This window comes from Aegilops tauschii, chromosome 7, assembly GCF_002575655.3.
Source record: "Aegilops tauschii subsp. strangulata cultivar AL8/78 chromosome 7, Aet v6.0, whole genome shotgun sequence".
NCBI classification, from domain to species: Eukaryota; Viridiplantae; Streptophyta; class Magnoliopsida; order Poales; family Poaceae; genus Aegilops; species Aegilops tauschii.
The window spans coordinates 583597011-583617154 of record NC_053041.3 but is presented as its reverse complement, the minus strand read 5'-3'; positions in this window follow the sequence as shown (position 1 = coordinate 583617154).

The following is a 20144-nucleotide window of genomic DNA, read 5'->3' as shown; positions in this document are numbered from 1 at the left end:
CCACCCCAAGCATAGGTGGCCCCCTTGATACAATAGCGAGGCGTTGGAGCCCGCGCCACCATCGCACAATGCGGAGGGTCAACCACAGATCGGTCCGGATAAAGCAGCAGCTCAAGAGAGACAACATACCAACCCATCCGGCCGTCCAAACAAAAGCAAAACAGCCCGGGGGAACACTCGTGACATCCAACAAGACCTGGAGGGCAGAACAGGACAGACAAGATTAAGGTACAGATCGCGGGGACATACCCCGTCCAGCAATGATGGTCACTTATTCAGACGTAGCAGACCGGAACATACCCGGTCTGAACAAGTAAACGGAGTACCGGAGGTGCTTCACAGCGTGGCTCAACATAGAGGAGCCGCACACCCTCTCTGCTTCACGGACGAGGTCATGGAGCATGAATTCCCAGACGGGTTCAAACCCATTAACATCGAATCATACGATGGAACAACGGATCCCGCGGTATGGATTGAGGACTATCTCCTCCATATTCACCTGGCTCGCGGAGACGACCTTCATGCATCAAATACCTACCTCTCAAGCTCAGAGGGCCAGCGCGGTACTGGCTAAACAGTTTGCCAAAAAATTCTATTGGCAGCTGGGAAGAGTTGGAAGATGCCTTTCGAAACAACTTCCAAGGAACATATGTCCGGCCACTAGATGCCGATGACTTAAGTCATATTGTCTAGCAGACCGGCGAGTCAGCCAGGGAGCTTTGGACTAGGTTCTTAGTCAAAAAGAATCAAATTGTCGACTGTCCGGACGCGGAAGCCCTTGCGGCCTTCAAGCATAGCGCCCGGGATGAATGGCTAGCACGCCACCTCGGCCAGGAAGGACCTAAATCCATGACAGCCCTTACTTCTCTTATGACTCGCTTCTATGCGGGAGAAGACAACTGGCTTGCTCGTAAAAGCAACAATGCCAGCGACCCGGGCACCTTCGAAATCCAAGACGGCAACGGCAAGCCACGACGAACCGAATACAACAGTCGCAGTCACAATGAAGGATCATGCGACACAGTGGTCAATGCCGGATTTCACAATCCAAAACCCGGTCAACGGAAGAAGCCATTTAAGGCCAGCCAGGATGGACCGTCCACCCTTGACAGGATATTGGACTGACCTTGTCAGATTCATGGTCACCCTGATAAGCCAGCCAATAACACCAACAGAAACTGTTGGGTCTTAAGGCAGGCAGGCAAGCTTAACGCCGAGCACAAGGGGAGGAGGCCACCAAGCGATAAAGACGACGGAGCGGCTCGTCAGCCGAACGCCAGGGGCCAGAAGCAGTTTCCCTCCGAAGTTCGACCACTCCCAGAACGTAAATAGCAGTTCGGCTTCCGTCGCCCACTTCCTACACTGGCAAGATTTACACCACGCGTACATCATTACGCGCTCAAAATACCATGGGCATCGGCGGAAGCGCAATACGGACAACCCCGCAAGCATTCCCGTAACGTCTTTTATCTGTTTTCTTTCTTTATTGTAACTTAAAAATTGGTGACCAACAGGACAGTATCTACAACGGACTCTATCGGAGTTCGGATCCGTACACTCACCTCAGGGGCTACCTCCGTTAAGGATTCCCCTCCAAGAGGACAGGCGGCGCAGACGTGCGACAGGAGGTCCAAAACAGCTTTTGTAGACCGCACTCTTTATTTTTGAGCCTGTACTATGCCTTTTTCCTCCGTTCCCGACCCCGGGCATGTCAAATAGCCGGGTTGTGGTTTTCCTTTATATATATATATATATATATATATATATATATATATATATATGAATTTATTATTGGCTTATTGCTCCGCTCCCAGTAAACTTCATCCGAACTATATCTTCCATACTCCTTATGGAATGAGTACGACCGTAACGGCTGTGTTACAAGATACACCTCGGCATAACTTGCCAGGGGCTCGGTATGGGAACAAATGAGTCTCCAATAAAAGTCCGAACAGCTCTAAAGCATACTTCAACGTCGCAAGTTTGGCCTTATATGCATCAGCTCCGAATCATTGTCTTTGGTCAATAGTTGGGTTGCCCGGCTCCTGTGCTTGCTACTCTACGTTCCGCTCTATCGGCTAGGGTAGTAAAGGGAGAACTACTGCGATTGTGCCCTGGCTTTGACCGGATGAGCACCTCAGTAGAGAAAGCCGAAAACTGACTGTCATGATGGGGCGAGAGCTGGTCAACCACTTGACGACTTATTCAAATCCTTAGCGATTCTCCGTGTCGAGGGATCTTTTTCAGATCAAATATGTAAGGCACCATATGATAATACTGCCGAATACATACCAGGGGCTATGTCGTAGCCCCACCATAAAACTCCTATGGCTAATGAAAGTGTTAACGCCCTATAGTTCGATTGCCTGGTTCGCCGCATTATCACCTCCTTCAGGGACCAAGACGTTGGATAAAGAGTGATCAAATGCTTTTTCAAAAACCCCCGTACTTCCTACGAGGGGGCTGAAACTGACGACTGGAAAACTTTCAGATTACATTAAAATGGCCGCACAAGAGGAATTTAAGCTTTTCAACAAAATACAAATAGATTAACTATAAAGCTGTTTGTTACAACCCTTATACATTACTCGAACATTATGTTTTTCGAGCACTGACCCTATATCAAGCGGGCAGCCTCTAGGACGTCTTCAAAATAATGCTCCGGTTCGGGATGGTCCTTGCCTTTGGGTGGACCCTTTGCCGCAACATAGATGGCCTTCATCTTCCCCCAGAATGTCTTGACTCGGGCAAAAGCCATTCGTGCACCTTCAATGCACGCCGACCGCTTCACCGCGTCGATACGCGGCACCGCGTCGACAAGCCGCTGCACTAGTCCGAAGTAACTACTCGGCACAGGCTCAGTCGGCCACAACCGGGCTATGACGTCCTTCATGGCAGCGCCGGATATCCTATGCATCTCGGCCCACTGGGACATCTGTTCGTTCAGCAACAGAGGGCGCTTTGACGCGCCAAATTGCGACCAGAAAAGTTTCTCCTTTGCATACCCCTCTTGCGCATGATAAAACTGCACCGCATCGGAAGAACTCTTCGGCAAGTCTAGAAATTTGTCCGGAGAACTCCATACTTGGTTAAGCTGAGCATAGTTCGGATCGCTCAATTTGGCCTGTAGCAAAAAGGGCTTGCCAGCCGCAATTTCCCCAGCTTGCCGGATTTCCTCACGGGCTGCTCTGGATTCAGACTGCGCTTCTCCTGCCTCTCGTAAGGCTTATCAAGTTCAGCCGTTTTGGCTTCATTCTCTTTCTCAAGAAGTTTACAACGGCTAGCCGCATTCTCTAACTCATGCGCCATGGTGGACATCTATTGGGGAACGTAGTAATTTCAAAAAAAAATGCTACGCACACGCAAGATCATGATGATGCATAGCAACGAGAGGGGAGAGTGTGTCCACGTACCCTCGTAGACTGACAACGGAAGCGTTGACACAACATAGAGGAAGTAGTCGTACGTCTTCACGATCCGACCGATCCAAGTACCAAACGTACGGCACCTCCGAGTTCTGCACACGTTCAACTCGATGACGTCCCTCGAGCTCCGACCCAGCTGAGTGTTGAGGGAGAATTTCGTCAGCACGACGGCGTGGTGATGATGATGATGTTCTATCGACGCAGGGCTTCGCCTAAGCACCGCTGCGATATTATCGAGGTGGATTATGGTGGAGGGGGCACCGCACACGGCTAAGAGATCAATGATCAATTGTGTGTCTATGGGGTGCCCCCTGCCCCCGTATACAAAGGAGCAAAGGGTGGAGAGGCGGCCGGCCAGGAGGAGGCGCGCCAGGAGGAGTCCTACTCCCACCGGGAGTAGGACTCCCTCCCTTCCTTGTTGGATTAGGAGAAGGGGGAAGGAGGAGAGAGAGAGGAAGGAAGGGGGGCGCCGCCCCCCTCCTTGTCCAATTCGTACTAGAGGGGGAGGGGGCGGGCGGCCTGCCCTGGCCGCCTCTCCTCTTCTCCACTAAGGCCCATGTAGGCCCATTAATCCCCCCCGGGGGGGTTCTAGTAACCCCCGGTACTCCGGTAAAATCCCGATTTCACCCGGAACACTTCCAATATCCAAATATAGGCTTCCAATATATCGATCTTTATGTCTCGACCATTTCGAGACTCCTCGTCATGTCCGTGATCACATCCGGGACTCCGAACAACCTTCGGTACATCAAAATACATAATCTCATAATAACCATCATCGAACTTTAAGCGTGCGGACCCTACGGGTTCGAGAACTATGTGGACATAACCGTGACATGTCTCCGGTCAATAACCAATAGAGGAACCTGGATGCTCATATTGGCTCCTACATATTCTACGAAGATCTTTATCGGTCAAACCGCATAACAACATACGTTTGTTCCCTTTGTCATCGGTATGTTACTTGCCCGAGATTCGATCGTCGGTATCTCAATACCTAGTTCAATCTCGTTACCGGCAAGTCTCTTTACTCCTTCCGTAATACATCATCCCGCAACTAACTCATTAGTTGCAATGCTTGCAAGGCTTATAGTGATGTGCATTACCGAGTGGGCCCAGAGATACCTCTTCGACAATCGGAGTGACAAATCCTAATCTCGAAATACGCCAACCCAACAAGTACCTTTGGAGACACCTGTAGAGCACCTTTATAATCACCCAGTTACGTTGTGACGTTTGGTAGCACACAAAGTGTTCCTCCGGTAAACGGGAGTTGCATAATCTCATAGTCATAGGAACTTGTATAAGTTATGAAGAAAGCAATAGCAGAATACTAAACGATCGTGTGCTAAGCTAACGGAATGGGTCAAGTCAATCACATCATTCTCCTAATGATGTGATCCCGTTAATCAAATGACAACTCATGTCTATGGCTAGGAAACATAACCATCTTTGATCAACGAGCTAGTCAAGTAGAGGCATACTAGTGACACTCTGTTTGTCTATGTATTCACACATGTATCATGTTTCCGGTTAATACAATTCTAGCATGAATAATAAACATTTATCATAATATAAGGAAATAAATAATAACTTTATTATTGCCTCTAGGGCATATTTCCTTCAGTCTCCCACTTGCACTAGAGTCAATAATCTAGATCACATCGCCATGTGATTTAACATCAATAGTTCACATCATCATGTGATTAACACCCATAGTTCACATCGTCATGTGACCAACACCCAAAGGGTTTACTAGAGTCAATAATCTAGTTCACATCGCTATGTGATTAACACCCAAAGAGTACTAAGGTGTGATCATGTTTTGCTTGTGAGAGAAGTTTAGTCAACGGGTCTGCTTTATGCTTTACAGAAAATTCTACATCATTTCCGATCAACAATATGTCATTCACATATACTTATCAAAAAGACTGTAGTGCTCCCACTCACTTTTTGTAAATACAGGCTTCACCGCAAGTCTGTATAAAACTATATGCTTTGATCAACTTATCAAAGCGTATATTCCAACTCCGAGATGCTTGCACCAGTCCATAGATGGATCGCTGGAGCTTTGCACACTTCGTTAGCACCTTTAGGATCGACAAAACCTTTTCGTTATATACAACTCTTCTTTAATAAATCCATTTAGGAATGCAGTTTTGTTTATCCATTTGCCAGATTTCATAAAATGCGGCAATTGCTAACATGATCCGGACAGACTTAAGCATAGATACGAGTGAGAAACTCTCATCGTAGTCAACACCTTGAACTTATCAAAAACCTTTTTGCGACAATTCTAGCTTTGTAGATAGTAACACTACTATCAACGTCCGTCTTCCTCTTGAAGATCCATTTAATCTCAATGGCTCACCAATCATCGGGAAAGTCAATCAAAGTCCATACTTTGTTCTCATACATGGATCCCATCTCAGATTTCATGGCCTCAAGCCATTTTGCGGAATCTGGGCTCATCATCGCTTCCTCATAGTTCGTAGGTTCGTCATGGTCAAGTAACATGACTTCCAGAACAGGACTACCGTACCACTCTGGTGCGGATCTTACTCTGGTTGACCTACGAAGTTTTGTAGTAACTTGATCCTAAGTTTCATGATCATCATCATTAACTTCCTCACTAATTGGTGTAGGAATCACTGGAACAGATTTCTGTGATGACCTACTTTCCAATTCGGGAGAAGGTACAATTACCTCATCAAGTTCTACTTTCCTCCGACTCACTTCTTTCGAGAGAAACTCCTTCTCTAGAAAGGATCCATTTTAGCAACAAAGATTTTTGCCTTCGAATCTTTGTTGCTAAAATGGATCCTTTTCTGACAAATCTCGGGCAAGTAACATACCGATGACAAAGGGAACAAACGTATGTTGTTATGCGGTTTGACCGATAAAGATCTTCATAGAATATGTAGGAGCCAATATGAGCATCCAGGTTCCGCTATTGGTTATCGACCGGAGGCGTGTCTCGGTCATGTCTACATAGTTCTCGAACCTGTAGGGTCCGCACGCTTAAAGTTCGATGACGGTTATTATGAGTTCATGTATTTTGATGTACCGAAGGTTGTTCGGAGTCCCGGATGTGATCACGGACATGACGAGGAGTCTCTAAATGGTCGAGACATAAAGATCGATATATTGGAAGCCTATATTTGGATATCGGAAGTGTTCCGGGTGAAATCGGGATTTTACCGGAGCCCCGGGGGATTAATGGGCCTACATGGGCCTTAGTGGAGAAGAGGAGAGGCGGCCAGGGCAGGCCGCGCGCCCCCTCCCCCTCTAGTCCGAATTGGACAAGGAGGGGGGGCGGCGCCCCCCTTTCCTCCCTCTCTCTCTCCTCCTTCCCCTTCTCCTAATCCAACAAGGAAGGGAGGGAGTCCTACTCCCGGTGGGAGTAGGACTCCTCCTGGCGCGCCTCCTCCTGGCCGGCCGCCTCTCCACCCTTTGCTCCTTTATATACGGGGGCAGGGGGCACCCCATAGACACACAATTGATCATTGATCTCTTAGCCGTGTGTGGTGCCCCCCTCCACCATAATCCACCTCGATAATATAGCAGCGGTGCTTAGGCGAAGCCCTGCATTGGTAGAACATCATCATCGTCACCACGCCGTCGTGCTGACAAAACTCTCCCGCAACACTCGGCTAGATCGGAGCTCGAGGGACGTCATCGAGTTGAACGTGTGCAGAACTCAGAGGTGCCATGCGTTCGGTACTTGGATCGGTCGGATCGTGAAGATGTACGACTACTTCCTCTACGTTGTGTCAACGCTTCCGTTGTCGGTCTACGAGGGTACGTGGACACACGCTCCCCTCTCTTTGCTATGCATCACCATGATCTTGCGTGTGCGTAGGAATTTTTTTGAAATTACTACGTTCCCCAACAGTGGCATCTGAGCCTGGTTTTATGCGTTGATGTAATATGCACGAGTAGAACACAAGTGAGTTGTGGGCGATACAAGTCATACTGCTTACCATCATGTTATACTTTGGTTCGGCGGTATTGTGAGATGAAGCGGCCCGGGCCGACATTACGCGCACGCTTACGCGAGACTGGTTTCATCGTTGCGAGCACTCGTTGCTTAAAGGTGACCGGCGGGTGTCTGTCTCTCTCACTTTAGTTGAACCGAGTGTGGCTACGCCCGGTCCTTGCGAAGGTTAAAACATCACCAACTTGACAAACTATCGTTGTGGTTTTGATGCGTAGGTAAGAACGGTTCTTGCTCAGCCCGTAGCAGCCACGTAAAACTTGCAACAACAAAGTAGAGGACGTCTAACTTGTTTTTGCAGGGCATGTTGTGATGTGATATGGTCAAGGCATGATGCTATATTTTATTGTATGAGATGATCATGTTTTGTAACCGAGTTATCGGCAACTGGCAGGAGCCATATGGTTGTCGCTTTATTGTATGCAATGCAATCGCCCTGTAATGCTTTACTTTATCACTAAGCGGTAGCGATAGTCATGGAAGCATAAGTTGGCGAGACGACAACGATGCTACGATGAAGATCAAGGTGTCGCGCCGGTGACGATGGTGATCATGACGGTGCTTCGGAGATGGAGATCACAGGCACAAGATGATGATGGCCATATCATATCACTTATATTGATTGCATGTGATGTTTATCTTTTATGCATCTTATATTGCTTTGATTGACGGTAGCATTATAAGATGATCTCTCACTAAATTATCAAGGTATAAGTGTTCTCCCTGAGTATGCACCGTTGCGAAAGTTCTTCGTGCTGAGACACCACGTGATGATCGGGTGTGATAGGCTCTACGTTCAAATACAACAGGTGCAAAACAGTTGCGCACGCGGAATACTGAGGTTAAACTTGACGAGCCTAGCATATAATAGATATGGCCTCGGAACACTGAGACCGAAAGGTCGAGCGTGAATCATATAGTAGATATGATCAACATAGTGATGTTCACCATTGAAACTACTCCATCTCACGTGATGATCGGACATGGTTTAGTTGATTTGGATCACGTGATCACTTAGAGGATTAGAGGGATGTCTATCTAAGTGGGAGTTCTTAAATAATATGATTAAATTGAACTTAAATTTATCATGAACTTAGTACCTGATAGTATCTTGCTTGTCTATGTTGTTGTAGATAGATGGCCCGTGCTGTTGTTCCGTTGAATTTTAATGCGTTCCTTGAGAAAGGAAAGTTGAAAGATGATGGTAGCAATTACACGGACTGGGTCCGTAACTTGAGGATTATCCTCATTGCTGCACAGAAGAATTACATCCTGGAAGCACCGCTGGGTGCCAGGCCTGCTGTAGGAGCAACACCAGATGTTATGAACGTCTGGCAGAGCAAAGCTGATGACTACTCGATAGTTCAGTGTGCCATGCTTTACGGCTTAGAACCGGGTCTTCAACGACGTTTTGAACATCATGGAGCATATGAGATGTTCCAGGAGTTGAAGTTAATATTTCAAGCAAATGCCTGGATTGAGAGATATGAAGTCTCCAATAAGTTCTATAGCTGCAAGATGGAGGAGAATAGTTCTGTCAGTGAGCATATACTCAAAATGTCTGGGTATAATAATCACTTGATTAAGCTGGGAGTTAATCTTCCGGATGATAGCGTCATTGACAGAATTCTCCAATCACTGCCACCAAGCTACAAGAGCTTCGTGATGAACTATAATATGCAAGGGATGGAAAAGACTATTCCCGAGCTCTTCGCAATGCTAAAGGCTGCGGAGGTAGAAATCAAAAAGGAGCATCAAGTGTTGATGGTTAACAAAACCACCAGTTTCAAGAAAAAGGGCAAAGGGAAGAAGAAGGGGAACTTCAAGAAGAAGAACAAACAAGTTGCTGCTCAGGAGAAGAAACCCAAGTCTGGACCTAAGCGTGAGACTGAGTGCTTCTACTGCAAGCAGACTGGTCACTGGAAGCGGAACTGCCCCAAGTATTTGGCGGATAAGAAGGATGGCAAGGTGAACAAAGGTATATGTGATATACATGTTATTGACGTGTACCTTACTAATGCTCGCAGTAGCACCTGGGTATTTGATACTAGTTCTGTTGCTAATATTTGCAACTTGAAACAAGGACTATAGATTAAGCGAAGATTGGCTAAGGACGAGGTGACGATGCGCGTGGGAAATGGTTCCAAAGTCGATGTGATCACGGTCGGCACGCTACCTCTACATCTACCTTCGGGATTAGTTTTAGACCTAAATAATTGTTATTTGGTGCCAGCGTTGAGCATGAACATTATATCTGGATCTTGTTTGATGCGAGACGGTTATTCATTTAGATCAGAGAATAATGGTTGTTCTATTTATATGAGTTATATCTTTTATGGTCATGCACCCTTGAAGAGTGGTCTATTTTTGTTGAATCTCGATAGTAGTGATACACATATTCATAATATTGAAACCAAAAGATGCAGAGTTGATAATGATAGTGCAACTTATTTGTGGCACTGCCGTTTGGGTCATATCGGTGTAAAGCGCATGAAGAAACTCCATACTGATGGACTTTTGGAACCACTTGATTATGATTCACTTGGTACTTGCGAACCGTGCCTCATGGGCAAGATGACTAAAACGCCGTTCTCCGGAACTATGGAGCGAGCAACTGACTTGTTGGAAATCATACATACTGATGTATGTGGTCCAATGAATGTTGAGGCTCGCGGCGGGTATCGTTATTTTCTCACCTTCACACATGATTTGAGCAGATATGGGTATATCTACTTGATAAAGCATAAGTCTGAAACATTTGAAAAGTTCAAAGAATTTCAGAGTGAAGTTGAAAATCATCGTAACAAGAAAATAAAGTTTCTACGATCTGATCGTGGAGGAGAATATTTGAGTTACGAGTTTGGTCTTCATTTGAAACAATGCGGAATAGTTTCGCAACTCACGCCACCCGGAACACCACGGCGTAATGGTGTGTCTGAACGTCGTAATCGTACTTTACTAGATATGGTGCGATCTATGATGTCTCTTACTGATTTACCGCTATCGTTTTGGGGATATGCTCTAGAGACTACCGCATTCACGTTAAATAGGGCACCATCTAAATCCGTTGAGACGACGCCTTATGAACTGTGGTTTGGCAAGAAACCAAAGTTGTCGTTTCTTAAAGTTTGGGGCTGCGATGCGTATGTGAAAAAGCTTCAACCTGATAAGCTCGAACCCAAATCGGAGAAATGTGTCTTCATAGGATACCCAAAAGAGACTATTGGGTACACCTTCTATCACAGATCCGAAGGCAAGACTTTTGTTGCTAAGTTTGGATCCTTTCTAGAGAAGGAGTTTCTCTCAAAAGAAGTGAGTGGGAGGAAAGTAGAACTTGATGAGATAACTGTATCTGCTCCCTTATTGGAAAGTAGTTCATCACAGAAATCTGTTCCTGTGACTCCTACACCAATTAGTGAGGAAGTTAATGATGATGATCATGAAACTTCAGATCAAGTTGTTACTGAACCTCGTAGGTCAACCAGAGTAAGATCCGCACCAGAGTGGTACGGTAATCCTGTTCTGGAGGTTATGTTACTAGACCATGATGAACCTACGAACTATGAAGAAGCGATGGTGAGCCCAGATTCCAAAAAATGGCTTGAGGCCATGAAATCTGAGATGGGATCCATGTATGAGAACAAAGTGTGGACTTTGGTTGACTTGCCTGATGATTGGCAAGCAATTGAGAATAAATGGATCTTCAAGAAGAAGACTGACGCGGACGGTAATGTTACTGTCGATAAAGCTCGACTTGTTGCAAAAGGTTTTCGACAAGTTCAAGGGATTGACTACGATGAGACTTTCTCACCCATAGCGATGCTTAAGTCTGTCCGAATCATGTTAGCAATTGCCGCATTTTATGATTATGAAATTTGGCAAATGGATGTCAAAACTGCATTCCTGAATGGATTTCTGGACGAAGAGTTGTATATGATGCAACCGAAAGGTTTTATCGATCCAAAGGGAGCTAACAAAGTGTGCAAGCTCCAACGATCCATTTATGGACTGGTGCAAGCCTCTCGGAGTTGGAATAAATGTTTTGATAGTGTGATCAAAGCATATGGTTTTATACAAACTTTTGGAGAAACCTGTATTTACAAGAAAGTGAGTGGGAGCTCTGTAGCATTTCTCATATTATATGTAGATGACATATTGTTGATCGGAAATGATATAGAATTTCTGGATAGCATAAAGGGATATTTGAACAAGAGTTTTTCAATGAAAGACCTCGGTGAAGCTACTTATATATTGGGCATCAAGATCTATAGAGATAGATCAAGACGCTTAATTGGACTTTCACAAAACACATACCTTGACAAAGTTTTGAAGAAGTTCAAACTGGATCAAGCAAAGAAAGGGTTCTTGCCTGTGTTACAAGGTGTGAAGTTGAGTAAGACTCAATGTCCGACCACTGCAGAAGATAGAGAGAAGATGAAAGATATTCCCTATGCTTCAGCCATAGGCTCTATCATGTATGCAATGCTGCGTACCAGACCTGATGTGTGCCTTGCTATTAGTTTAGGAGGGAGGTACCAAAGTAATCCAGGAGTGGATCACTGGACAGCGGTCAAGAACATCCTAAAATACCTAAAAAGGACTATGGATATGTTTCTCGTTTATGGAGGAGACCAAGAGCTCGTCGTAAACGGTTACGTTGATGCGAGCTTTGACAATGATCCGGACGATTCTAAATCGCAAACCGGATACGTATTTATATTGAACGGTGGAGCTGTCAGTTGGACAAGTTCTAAGCAAAGCGTTGTGGCGGGATCTACGTGTGAAGCGGAGTACATAGCTGCTTCGGAAGCAGCAAATGAAGGAGTCTGGATGAAGGAGTTCATATCCGATCTAGGTGTCATACCTAGTGCATCGGGTCCAATGAAAATCTTTTGTGACAATACTGGTGCAATTGCCTTGGCAAAGGAATCCAGATTTCACAAGAGAACCAAGCACATCAAGAGACGCTTCAACTCCATCAGGGATCAAGTCTAGGTGGGAGACATAGAAATTTGCAAGATACATACGGATCTGAATGTTGCAGACCCGTTGACTAAGCCTCTTCCACGAGCAAAACATGATCAACACCAAGGCTCCATGGGTGTTAGAATCATTACTGTGTAATCTATGTTATTGACTATAGTGCAAGTGGGAGACTGAAGGAAATATGCCCTAGAGGCAATAATAAATTTACTATTTATTTCCTTATATCATGATAAATGTTTATTATTCATGCTAGAATTGTATTAACCAGAAACATAATACTTGTGTGAATACATAGACAAACAGAGTGTCACTAGTATGCCTCTACTTGACTAGCTCGTTGATCAAACATGTTATGTTTCCTAGCCATTGACATGAGTTGTCATTTGATTAACGGGATCACATCATTAGGAGAATGATGTGTTTGACTTGACCCATTCCGTTAGCTTAGCACACGATCGTTTAGTATTCTGCTATTGCTTTCTTCATGACTTATACATGTTCCTATGACTATGAGATTATGCAACTCCCGTTTACCGGAGGAACACTTTGTGTGCTACCAAACGTCAGAACGTAATTGGGTGATTATAAAGGTGCTCTACAGGTGTCCCCAAAGGTACTTGTTGGGTTGGCGTATTTCGAGATTAGGATTTGTCACTCCGATTGTCGGAGAGGTATCTCTGGGCCCACTCGGTAATGCACATCACTATAAGCCTTGCAAGCATTGCAACTAATGAGTTAGTTGTGGGATGATGTATTACAGAACGAGTAAAGAGACTTGCCGGTAACGAGATTGAACTAGGTATTGAGATACCGACGATCAAATCTCGGGCAAGTAACATACCGATGACAAAGGGAACAAACGTATGTTGTTATGCGGTTTGACCGATAAAGATCTTCGTAGAATATGTAGGAGCCAATATGAGCATCCAGGTTCCGCTATTGGTTATTGACCGGAGACGTGTCTCGGTCATGTCTACATAGTTCTCGAACCCGTAGGGTCCGCACGCTTAAAGTTCGATGACGGTTATTATGAGTTTATGTATTTTGATGTACCGAATGTTGTTCGGAGTCCCGAATGTGATCACGGACATGATGAGGAGTCTCGAAATGGTCGATACATGAAGATTTATATATTGGAAGCCTATATTTGGATATCGGGAGTGTTCCGGGTGAAATCGGGATTTTACCGGAGCCCCGGGGGATTAATGGGCCTACATGGGCCTTAGTGGAGAAGAGGAGAGGCGGCCAGGGCAGGCCGCGCGCCCCCTCCCCCTCTAGTCCGAATTGGACAAGGAGGGCGGCGGCGCCCCCTTTCCTTCCTCTCTCTCTCCTCCTTCCTCCTTCTTCTAATCCAACAAGGAAGGGAGGGAGTCCTACTCCCGGTGGGAGTAGGACTCCTCCTGGCCGGCCGCCTCCCCCCCTTTGCTCCTTTATATACGGGGGCAGGGGGGCACCCCATAGACACACAATTGATCATTGATCTCTTAGCTGTGTGCGGTGCCCCCTCCACCATAATCCACCTCGATAATATCGCAGCGGTGCTTAGGCAAAGCCCTACGTCGGTAGAACATCATCATCGTCACCATGCCATTGTGCTGACGAAACTCTCCCTCAACACTCGGCTAGATCGGAGCTCGAGGGACATCATCGAGTTGAACGTGTGCAGAACTCGGAGGTGCCGTGCGTTCGGTACTTGGATCGGTCGGATCGTGAAGACGTACGACTACTTCCTCTACGTTGTGTCAACGCTTCCGTTGTCGGTCTACGAGGGTACGTGGACACACTCTCCCCTCTCGTTGCTATGCATCACCATGATCTTGCGTGTGCGTAGGATTTTTTTTTTGAAATTACTACGTTCCCCAACACTATTATCCATTGGGCCGGACTGATGAGCCATGAAGACATGAAGGCCGAAGACTATACCAGTGTCTGGATTGGACTCTACTTGGCGTGTAAGGCAAGCTAGGTGGCCGACTATGAAGTTTCCCTCTGTTGTAACCGACCCCATGTAACCCTAGATCCCTCCGGTGTCTATATAAACCGGAGAGCGTAGTCCGGATAGGACAGATTCATTACCATATACTCATAGGCTAGACTTCTAGGGTTTAGCCATTACGATCTCGTGGTAGATCAACTCTTGTAATACTCATATTCATCGAGATCAATCAAGCAGGAAGTAGGGTATTAGCTCCATAGAGAGGGCCCGAACCTGGGTAAACATTGTGTCCCCTGTCTCCTGTTACCATCGATCCTAGACGCACAGTTCGGGACCCCCTACCCGAGATCCACCGGTTTTGACACCGACACCTCCTCCCCATATGCGGTGCGGCAGCGGGTGGGCCGGCCAAAGGCCGTGGAGGTCCAGGCCCAGGCGCCTGGGGTGACCTCCGGCTGCCCTTTTCCCCCTTCGCTCGGCTGTGGGCCGGATGGCCATGGGGCGTTCTTTTTTCTTTCTTTCTTTTCTGTTTCAATTAAAATAGTTCTAGCAGTGATTTCATTCCTGTTTTAGACCTGTTAAATCCAGTACATATATTTCAGTATTGTTTTCTATTGAGTACCGAGATGTATTCCAGATCTTAAGTTGATGTAATACATTTCCACGTTTGTTACGTGTTGAGATTAATTACATCCATTTGCAATAGAGATTTTTTTTAACCTCTTGCAAAGATAAATTTAGTACCTCTGCAGTACTGTTTCTCCGTTGAGTACGAGGTATTCCGGAGTATTTCTATGATGTATTTATTTCCATGTTAACCACATGTTGAGATTAATACGTCTATTTGCAATTGAGATTTTCAATTTCTTGTAAATACATATGCAAAATTCAAGGTGTCGTCCTTAGCATTTTGAGATTCGCACTACTGATTTCGAGCCACCTTTCTTGAAATCTATTAATTTTGCAACATTAAGATGTATTTATATTACACAACCTGTAATATAAATAAATTACCGGTTTTTCACCGGGGATGATATGTTCTATGTGTTTACCACATTGACATTCTTCATAACCATGTCACAGCGGTCGAGATTGATTTCTCCCGCAGAATAAAATTCTAAATTTTTGACAATAACATCTCCCTCATTATATTAGGAAAAAACAAGGTAATGAGTTGGATCTACTGCCCATGTGCAGACTATCTCTATTACTGTGAGATCTGTATGATCTTCAATGTGTTATGTTCCCACAATTGAGGTTGAGCATTTTCAAGTTATACACTTGAGTCAAATTTTTGCATTCATATACAAAACCATGATGGTTTTTAATTTACTTCTTGTAAATTAATTACCTCTGGCTTGCCCCTATAAGTAATCGATGGCTAACAATTTGAGGCTTTTTCCCTCAATGGCCACAACTTACTTAAGTAGGTCATGGACATGAAGATCAGTCTTGCATCCCATGGGATAGCGCGTGCAATCCAAGCCACGCCACCAGGACGCAATGGACCTCAAGGGTAATTGTTTGAAAATCATTTCAAACCCTCAACCTGACACCATCAAGCTGTCATGAGACCCTATGAGCATGGAGAGCATGATGGTTGAATATGCATCAACCGACATGTTTGGAGACTATACATTTAGTCCCTTAGTCTCCTTAGTGATCTACTTATTTATGTCCATTTATGATGTTCTAATAAGAACATGATTATTGTTGTCATCATATATTGTATATCACAAAATATTGTGTCAGCAGTTCGATACAAATTCATTTGTATGTATTCTATATATCCGACAGTGATTTTCTTAAGAATCTTCATGTCTGTATATAGATTTCTACGGGAGTCAATCCAATGAAAAATGATATGTGCCTTGTGGACATATGCACCACAAACTCTATACTCAGGGAAGTCCAATGTTTCCACTCTCATTGAGAGAAAGGAGATATTTTAAAATCGCTAGATGCGATGAGGTATTTGTTGGCTCAACTCGAGTCATATTTACTATCCCTGTGGGTACTCGAGTAACGTCGGGATGCTTCATTGCTTCCCAAGTTTAACTCGTACCCTACTAAGCTATAGAGATGTTCGTCAAAATGGTTTCCGTAGCGAAACTTATGCTGACAAGAAAGAGAAATACATTCTCTTTATCATATGCAACGGATATGGCAAGCACATTATCTATGTATCATCTGGATTGTACTACACATACTACAAAACCCGTAGCACATGTTGCGCCCAAGATAGTTTCCAAAATGTCTTGTACATGAAAAACTTGGCATACTCGCCTTGGTCATCGAGACATTGGGTTGAAACCGAAACTATCAACAATTCCAATAGTTTATGATTATTATGATGCTAAATTCTAACACCATTTGGATTTTATGTGCACTACAAGTGACACAGGGAAGCTAATTTTAAGGCTCGCACACCTTAAAGTCCACGCTGAACCACTCAGACTCCTTGAATGCATCAAGTTGAGGTAAGTGGCTCTTCCCATCCATTGACTAGACGATTCAGGTGTTCCATGGTTCTAAAAGACATATCTACATGATGGTCTTAAGTGTGTGCTTTATTCACACGAAACCATTGGCTCATTATCCTGACATCGATTTCAAGCAAATCGAATGGATAACATTGCTGAATTCTCCTTGAGTGCCTTCTCTATGGCCCTTGGATTGAGTTTAGCAATTTGTCCTAAGGACTAGACTCAAAATGGTTTGGTAGAATCCTATCCAAAGGGTTAAGCTCCTTGCATTATCTTCACTTTGGAATTGCAACTTGCCAACTTTACGTTGGAGTCATGCAGTTTTACACGCTCATGACAGAACTGCATAATATTATTCCCCTCTATCTTTGATATGTGGATATCTACCAAGTATTTCCTATCTGCGGTAATTCGGTTGCATACCGATATCACCACCCGACATACAGCATTGGCCCCTCAACATATAGTTGGGATCTATGTGAGGAATAACTGTATTTCCGTCAATAACTCAAGCCCGTCGCATGGGGAGTTATTCAAGGCCAGTATGCTGATTCAATGAGGAACATTTCCAGGCATTAGGGGGAGATTTCAAGTACCATAAAGAATGCCAGGAAATTAGTGGAATGTTCAACACATTTCTGCCTCAAATCCACGTACTCAAAGATCTGAACTATGCGTTCAGAAGATTTGCAACACATTGCAAATAACCTGCTAGATTCATTTACTGACTATAAAGGTGTCACACAATCCTACAATCCTGCAATAGTATGCCTGAAAGAGTGGAGGTACCAACAAAATCCACTCCACTCCCCGTTCAAAGCAACAGGGGGAGATGTATGGCAGAAGTACATCAGGATTCAGCTTCTCGCAAGCAATGATATCAAGGCCGGTGAATCAATAAATGCAAGTCAACTTCACGTTGACAAACACCTGATGGGTAGTATACACCCAGTGGACGGGAAACCTCCACCAACTCAGGTCATAGTGCACAAAATGACCGGGACATCGGAATACCCGACTCAATCGCATCGGAATACACCCAGTAGCTATGTGTTTGATCTCTCTCTCTCTCTCTCTCTCTCTCTCTCTCTCGTGTTCTTGATTCGACATGATCTTGATGTATCGCGAGCTTTGCTATTATAGTTGGATCTTATGATGTTTCTCCCCCTCTACTCTCTTGTAATGGATTGAGTTTTCCCTTTGAAGTTATCTTATCGGATTGAGTCTTTAAGGATTTGAGAACACTTGATATATGTCTTGTCGTGCGTATCTGTGGTGACAATGGGATATCACGTGATTCACTTGATGTATGTTTTGGTGATCAACTTGCGGGTTCCGCCCATGAACCTATGCATAGGGGTTGGCACACGTTTTCGTCTTGACTCTCCGGTAGAAACTTTGGGGCACTCTTTGAAGTACTTTGTGTTGGTTTGAATAGATGAATCTGAGATTGTATGATGCATATCGTATAATCATGCCCACGGATACTTGAGGTGACATTGGAGTATCTACGTGACATTAGGGTTTTGGTTGATTTGTGTCTTAAGGTGTTATTCTAGTAGGAACTCTTGAATAGATCGATCCGAAAGAATAACTTTGAGGTGGTTTCGTACCCTACCATAATCTCTTCGTTTGTTCTCCGCTATTAGTGACTTTGGAGTGACTCTTTGTTGCATGTTGAGGGATAGTTATATGATCCAATTATGTTATTATTGTTGAGAGAACTTGCACTAGTGAAAGTATGAACCTTAGGCCTTGTTTCCTAGCATTGCAATACCGTTTACGCTCACTTTTATCATTAGTTACCTTGCTGTTTTTATAATTTTAGATTACAAAAACCTTTATCTTCTATCCATATTGCACTTGTATCATCATCTCTTCGCCGAACTAGTGCACCTATACAATTTACCATTGTATTGGGTGTGTTGGGGACACAAGAGACTCTTTGTTATTTGGTTGCAGGGTTGCTTGAGAGAGACCATCTTCATCCTACGCCTCCCACGGATTGATAAACCTTAGGTCATCCACTTGAGGGAAATTTGCTACTGTCCTACAAACCTCTGCACTTGGAGGCCCAACAACGTCTACAAGAAGAAGGTTGTGTAGTAGACATCAAGCTCTTTCTTGGTGCCGTTGCCAGAGAGGTGAGTGCTTGAAGGTATATCTTTAGATCTTGCAATTGAATCTTTTATTTTCTTGTTTTATCACTAGTTTAGTTTATAAAATAAAACTACAAAAAAATGGAATTAAGGGTGCCTCATATGCATAATCTTTTTAATGTCTTTCGTGAAAATGATGGGAAGGTAAATTGTGCTCAAGTACTAGAAGAAGAATTACATAGAATGCTTGGCATAAAATATGTGAATGATGAGCATGATTGCAATGTTGTTAGTATGAATGTTTTTAATACCCATGATGCTAATGATATGCAAAGCCACAAGCTTGGGGATGCCATGTTTGATGAAGATGATATGTTTAGCCCCCCAAGTTTTGATGAGCAAATTTATTATGATGAAAGCATGCCTCCTATTTATGATGATTATTGTGATGACACGTATGCTATAAAGAATAAAGATAACCATGAAACTTGTCATCATGATTTTAATTTTCAATTGGACTATGCTTCACATGATAATTATTTTGGTGAGTTTGCTCCCACTACTATTGATGAGAAGAAATTTGCTTATGTGGAGAGTAATAAAATTTCTATGCTTGTGGATCATGAAAAGAATGCTTTATGTGATAGTTATATTTTTGAATTCATTCATGATGCTACTGAAAATTATTATGAGGGAGGAACATATGCTTGTAGGAATTTCAATAATATCAAGTTTCCTCTCTATGTGTTGAAAATCTTGAAGCTATGCTTGTTTTACCTTCCTATGCTAGTTGATTCTTGTTCCCATAAGTTGTTTGCTCACAAAATCCCTATGCATAGGAAGTGGGTTAGACTTAAGTGTGCTAGTCATATTCTTCATGATTCTCCCGTTATGTTTCAATTCTTATCTTTTATGTGAGCATCATTGAAATCATCATGCCTAGCTAGGGGCGTTAAACGATAGCGCTTGTTGGGAGGCAACCCAATTTTATTTTTGTTTCTTGCTTTTTGCTTCTGTTTAGTAATAAATAATCTGTTTAGTCTCTGGTTAGATGTGTTTTTATGTTTTTAATTAGTGTTTGTGCCAAGTAGAACCATTGGGAAGACATGGGTAAAGTTTATATGATCATGCTGTAAAAAACAGAAACTTTAGCGCTCACGAGAATAGCTGTCATTTTTTATCAGAGAGTGATTTTTAGTTGATTCTTTTTGCACC